Raw genomic sequence first — 6,658 nt, 5'->3', positions numbered from 1 at the left:
TGTCACAGATGCAACGAACATGAAGTTGAGCAAACTTCAGAGGACGGCGGAAGACCAGAAGGCCTGGCGTGATCTGGTCCATGGGGTCACAAAGAGTCGGACTCGACTGTGCGACTGAACACCAATACCAACAAAAGTAGTCCATCAAGCTTTTCACACACTCATGCATGCATATTAAACAGTCGGGTTAGTGGGGTCAACTGTCAATTTCCTTCACAGGTGACCACAAAAATGATAATCACTCACCTGGAAAAAAATAATTGACTGAATCTGCACAGATTCTCCTAGGGAGAGATCAGGCAGGGGAAGACGTAAGAGCAATGCTGAAATGTTCAGTCCATAGAAGACTAATGTGTTGCTGGCTGATAATGTAGCCAATCAGGGCTCAGCCTCTTCTGGATGAATTTGTACTTCCTCTAAAACAGTGGTAATCACTCCGTGGCTCGGGAGATACCTGGGGCTCTTCTAAGCACTGTTCTTCAGTGTGGTACCGGCACCCCGCTTCAGGAAAGTGGGAAAAGTCCTTGACCAGAGGATCTTGTGGTCGACAGGTCACCCCTCCCCCATAGCAAGTAATCCGCAAACCTCCTGTGGTCCCCATGCCAGAGATGCTGTTAAATGTGGCTCTTTTGGATGGTGGCAATGGCACGTGTGGCCCTCTGCAATCTGTGGAGCGAGTGCTGCTGCACTAAACCACAAGGTGCTACTAGACCTGTGCCCTTAGATGGAGGCTCAGCTCTCCACTGTGGCATACAGAGCTTTTAACCATAAATCCTACGAAATAAAAGATATATTTTTTAAAAAACAATCCTAGTGGGGGGTCTTTTCCTGAGGCGTCTGGGGGATGCACAAGCCACTCTGCAGCAGTCAGTGAGCCTGCTGGAGATTCCTTCTTCTTCGTATGCAGATTTGTGTTCTTCTCCTAGCCATTCTGATTTTTCCCCCCTCTCCTTCTGCCTGAATGATGCTTTTGATTTATTCTTTGCCAAACAGTGTGTTGCATTTTTCATCTTTTGCTTTGTTTTACATGCTTGAAGTTGCTGGGTTTTTTTTTAAACCCGCTGCTCTTAAGGGAATTACTGTGCCTGTGTGTGCCCTGCCTTCAGTGCCCTCGAGCCGCTTCTGATTTATGGCGACCCTATGAATGAACGTCCTCCGAAACATCCTCTCGTTAACAGCCTTGCTCAAGTCGTGCAAACTGAGGACTGCGGCTTCCCTGATTGAGTCCGTCCATCTCCTGGTGGGTCTTCCTCTTTTCCTGCTGCCGTCAACTTTCCCCAGCATTATGGTCTTTTCCAGTGACTCTTGTCTTCTCATAATGTGACCAAAGTACGTTAGCCTCAGTTTAGTCATTTTAACTTCTAGGGAGGGTTCAGGCTTGGTTTGATCTGGAACCCACTTATTTGTCTTTTTGGCAGTCCACAGTATCTGTAAAACTGTCCTCCAACACATTTCAAATGAACCAAATTTCTTCCTATCTGGTTTTTTTGCAGTAATGTGGAATACTATGGCACATCCATACACTTTAGAATCTTTTCCAGATCCTTCATGGCTGCCTTTCCCAGTCTCGATTTCCTTCTGGTTTCTTGGTTGCCGTCTCTCCCTTTTGATTGATGATGGGACCACAGAATAGAAAATCATTTGGGACTTCCTGCTTTAACCTTCAGCAGTAATTGTTTCTTTTTTATATAAAGATTTTACTAGTTTCAATAGAGATAAAGACAACTACAGAAAAGGAAAGAACATATAACGACAGTAACTAACAACAATGGAGTCTATACTCATGTTTCACTGTTTACAGTGTTACTATAGTATCAATTTCTAATACACCTTACTTCATACAATACGTTTATCTTATAATAAACCTCTTGTAGATTCATAGTTTTATTTTTTACATTTGCTAAGATAGTTGTCAAGCCATTTGTAGAATCCTGCCCATTTCTTTTCAAAATTTCCTTCTTGATTTTCTTGTAACTGTTTCAAGACTTCACTATTTTCTGCCATTAATGTGGTGTCATCTGCATATCTTAAATAGTTAATTTTCCTCCCACCAATTTCCACTCCACTTTCATCTAAATCTAATCCAGTTATCCTTATGATATGTTTTGCATATAGATCGAAAAGACAGGGAGATAAAATTCATCTGTCTCTGACCCCTTTGCCAACTGGAAACCATTTTGTTTCTCCATATTCTGTCCTAACTGTGGCCTCTTGACAGAGTACAGGTTGTGCATCAAAACAATCAGATGCTGTGGCCACACCCATTTCTTTTGAAACCACCCGTAGTAGCAGTGCCTTCTACTCCTATGTTACTTTCGCTGAGGGGTGTGGGGAGATGTTCTTGTCCTGATTTGTGCTCACTGTGGGTCTTTACTGTGAAGTGCTCTATTCTGCTTCTCAAACCTCCGTGACTTAAAAATGTGATACATAAATGTTGCAAATAAATAAATGCTGGCATTCTTGCTAAGGTTCGATGCCTCTTCTTTCCAAAGTGCTCATCAGCTTCGCAGTCTAAACCTGAAGAGACATATATAATTAGCACTGTAGCAGGCAAGGAGGGGTAAGGAAAAAGGCACTGCTTCAGATTTCACGGTGGGGGGGGGGGAGGCTGAGCGTGCCAGGTTGAGTGTGCAGAAGCCAGGACAAGGGATGAAAGGGACTTGTAAAGATTTGGATCTTGCAGGGCTCCCCTCAACCCATACCAGGCAGCATGAATCAGTGGAAATGCGGGCTTGGATCCAAAGTGGTGTTTAGCATTCCATAAAGGCCTTCTGCTAGCCTAGATTCTTTTTAAGGCTGACTCCCACACTGGCTGGCTTCCTGTTCAGCTAGGAGCATAAACCCAAGCGGGTTTTGGTTTGATTTTGTCCAGCGGCGGCGGCGGCCCCTCTTTGCCCCAGGTCACCTGTGCTCGAACTGGTTTGAAAGCAGCTTGTGAGACCAGCGGGCTCCCACACCCCCTGCCTGAGGCCCCAGAGGGCTGCTGTTTGGAGAATGGGATCTGAAGCTGCCTTAGGTGCAGAACACCCACTTTACACTTCTTTTGACCTGGCTCGTTATCTTGGGGCTGATTTTAGTGGGCTTCATTGATGATTTGTAACTTAGAACTAACCAGACCACCATCAGAGAGGGAAATCCATAAGAATTGATCCACAAGTCCCCCTGTTCACACGTGGAAGCATGTGTGTGCGGGGTAGCTGTTTGTCTACTCGAGCGACGATGAAACATGCGGGTGAGGACAGCTACCCCTTCCCTTTCCCCAGTCTGCTCTTTTAAGCTTGGAGCATTTTTCTTCCAGCTCAGTTCCATTCTGATATTGGCGCTGGACTGGGGGAAACGAAAATGCTCCTAGCAGCAGAGTGAGGACAGTAGGGGTGGGGGAAGGCACAGTAGTTCTCACAAGTTTCATTTTCTACGAAAAAGGCCCCTCCCCTCTTAGAATGTGAACGGGAGCTATATGGATTGTATGTCCTTAGAAGCCTTTGGTGTCCACCTGTGTAGAAAAAGCGAGTGAAAGCTCCCCGCTTACCTGAACAGTGAGATGTTCTCAGGCTAGCGCTTACCTGGGTTGGATCCCTTTGAAGGCTGTGAGCACTGGAGACTTAGGCGTTTCAGCTGTTTGTGCTTTGTTTACAAATCCATAAGCACAGCACGCAGGGAGGCCTGTAGCTATCTAGAACTGTTCAGACATATTACTGTTCCTTTTGCCATACAGGGCAGTCTGATCCACAGAAAGCAGGGCCATCACAATATACAGTGATTCCCCCCCCCCATCACATCTAGGGAGCATCCACAAATCATGAGACGGAGTTCTATTGTTGCCCTATAGCAATTTTTCACAATTACATTTTCCTGCGTGCACAAGGCAATCCTGAAGCACAGCTGCTGTGCTACAGTAATACCCAGCAAGGGGTGGGACAGGGTAGAGCCCTAGTTTGGCAATTAGTTGGAGGGAACTGGATCAGGAGAGCCAGGGAGGCGAGGCGAGAGAGTTCATTTCCCCCTGTGCCAGAGTCAAAGCTTTTGCTCATTCTTGCTTGCAGCATCTGATTTGCTTTGGCTGCAAGTCAGCATTGCTGCTTTCCATTCTGCCGCCCCACGGGAGTCTTCTGGAGGCAGAGTCAAAAGGCACATTAGCTTGTCAGTGTAATTGGCTCAGCAGGCAAACTTCTGCGTGTCAACCGGAGTGTTTCCCAACACAAAGTAAAAGTGACAAGCCTGATGAAAAGCTGGAGAGGGAAGGGGAGGGAGGATGGCACGTCAGGCACCACCCCACTATCCTACATTTGGGAACATCCCTTGCATTATACTCCCAACAAGGATTTCCCCAGCCACATTTTTAGGAACGCTCATGAGATTTAACTTGTGAAGGAAAGCACCCCTTTATCTTTCTTGCTACAGAAACCTTAAACGGTAAGCTAATTCATTCTCTGAGCTTTATAAATCCCTCACCACCTCTCTGATTAAGGCAACGCCACTCTTCACCCCCTTCCTCTGGCCAATTTTACCTGAAACCAATTTTATACCTGATCCAAAACCAGATCTCCCTCCCCCCCCCCACCAAGCATTTGGATGTTCATGAATTTTTATTCTGCGTTAATTACTCCAGAATGACATAGCTGTCAGGCAGCTGTAGGAAGGTCAGAGGGTCGTCTGTCTGGAATGATGTTCTCTGGTGTGATCTTCAATTGAAGGGATGAACAAACCCAGCCATTCAGAAAGCTGCCCAAACATTAATTTAAGCAGGCCAAGTAAAAAAACCCTTTCCTTATGCACAGGCAGAAATCAGTTTATAAATTTCATATTTGTGTTTGTTAGCATTGAAGGTGAGTGATATGGACCCTTCCGACCATACAAGCAAATATTTCTTGATGCTAGTGTTATCTTTGAAAGGGCTTCAAAAGGCTCTCACCTGCCCTTTCTCTCAACTGGGTCTACATTTTTAGGGTGTTTACGTCTGTGAATATGAAAAAGTGTAAAGCATATATAGTTATAGCTGCCTAAACTACGACCAGTTATTCACAGGCAGTCATTTTGTTAACATCTACACTTCTGTAAGCAAATCTGCCACCTTCATATACAATACCTGTACATGATTAAGCAATGTTTTCTGAATACATTTTTAGCAGTTTGCACCAATCTCCGGTCAGATTCCTTCATGTGAAATGCTTGCATTGGTGACACCAAAGGCCTTTACGTAGCCAGTGCAATGTGAACCTGACTGCAGCAGTTAAAAAAGACCATGACTGCATCAAAGTCCCATGAGAAGGCTCTTGATGTGTTCCATTTACATGGTGAAACAGCTACAGTAATACACTTCTTTCACCTTCACAGTTAAGTGCGTCTATACGGCAACAACATTAATGCAGTGGAAAGACGACGTTTCAGTTCCACATATATGTTCTCCTGTCTTACTTCCACCCCCTCTCCACTCGCTGTCAAGTCACTATCGGCTTATGGTGACCCCACAGGGTTTTCAAGGCAAGAAACATGCAGAGGTGGTTTGCCATTGCCTGCCTCTATGTGGTTATCCTGGTATTCTTTGGTAGTCTCCCAACCAAATCCTAACCAAGGCTGACCCTGCTTAGCTGGCAAGATCTGATGAGACCTGGCTAGCTTGCCGGCCTCGTTCTTGCAAAATGTCTTAAATACAGTATCAAGTTATGCCTCTCGCATTGCACCTTTGGGGTAAGGTGTGCTGGAAGTGTATTTAATTCCAGAATTGTTGAAAATGCAGATTTTGGAATGTGAACCGATAGACTTTGTAAAATGGAACACGGGCTATAAATATTTTTGTTAATTCTAGGCATATAAACTGTGTTTTAAGCTCCAAGTGTGTTCATGCAAACAGGAAATAAAATGGCACAGCCTTCTCATTGACTAATAGAGGATCCACTGCCATCCAGATAAAAACACTTCCAGCAGTACAGAAGGATCCACAATACATCATGCAATTAGTCAGACCGAGGCAGGTATCTTGATAGAGAAAAACTGAAACACACATAATTAACAAAGCCAGAGAAGATTTCAATCAAACGGTGAACATAAAAGCTACTGAAATTCTGGGATTATAACAAGATAGTCATCTACAAAAATTAATTGCATAAACTCCACTGCCTCCGCCCCTAACCCTTGTGAAACCATCTCTGGCAAACAGCTGAGAATGCAGCCTCAGCAACAGCAGCACAGAATGGCCTCCCGGAGCTTCTGCCAAGACCACAGTTCTCAAGGGAGAAGTAACCATCAGCAGACCCAACACTGGCCACTGGGCTTGTTCACAGGTTGTGTGGGAGGTCTCCATTTTTAAACTGAACAACAGTATGGACAAAGTGAGTGAATCCTGAGGTACAGGCGAGAAGCCCTAGTTCAGAGTGAAGAGTGGCAGAAATGGCAACCCTCATGCCCTTTTACTAAGTTGGGGAAGAACTGAAGTTGACTGTCCCTCCCACTGGGCATAACTAGTATATAACTCAAGTATTTCCATAGTTTCCCCTGCAGGAATCCCAACACACACACACACACGGTTGTTTTCAGCAGGTATCTATAAATGTGCAATACTATGCGTGCTTATTTGGAAGTAAGTTCCATTGACACCAGTGGGGCCTCCTATTCTTGAGTAAGCCAGGCCAAGATTGCAACTTTAGCATTCTGTGTCTGG

Source organism: Gekko japonicus, unplaced genomic scaffold, assembly GCF_001447785.1.
Source record: "Gekko japonicus isolate JY-2015 unplaced genomic scaffold, Gekko_japonicus_V1.1 scaffold200, whole genome shotgun sequence".
NCBI lineage: Eukaryota > Metazoa > Chordata > Lepidosauria > Squamata > Gekkonidae > Gekko > Gekko japonicus.
This window is presented reverse-complemented; position numbering follows the sequence as displayed.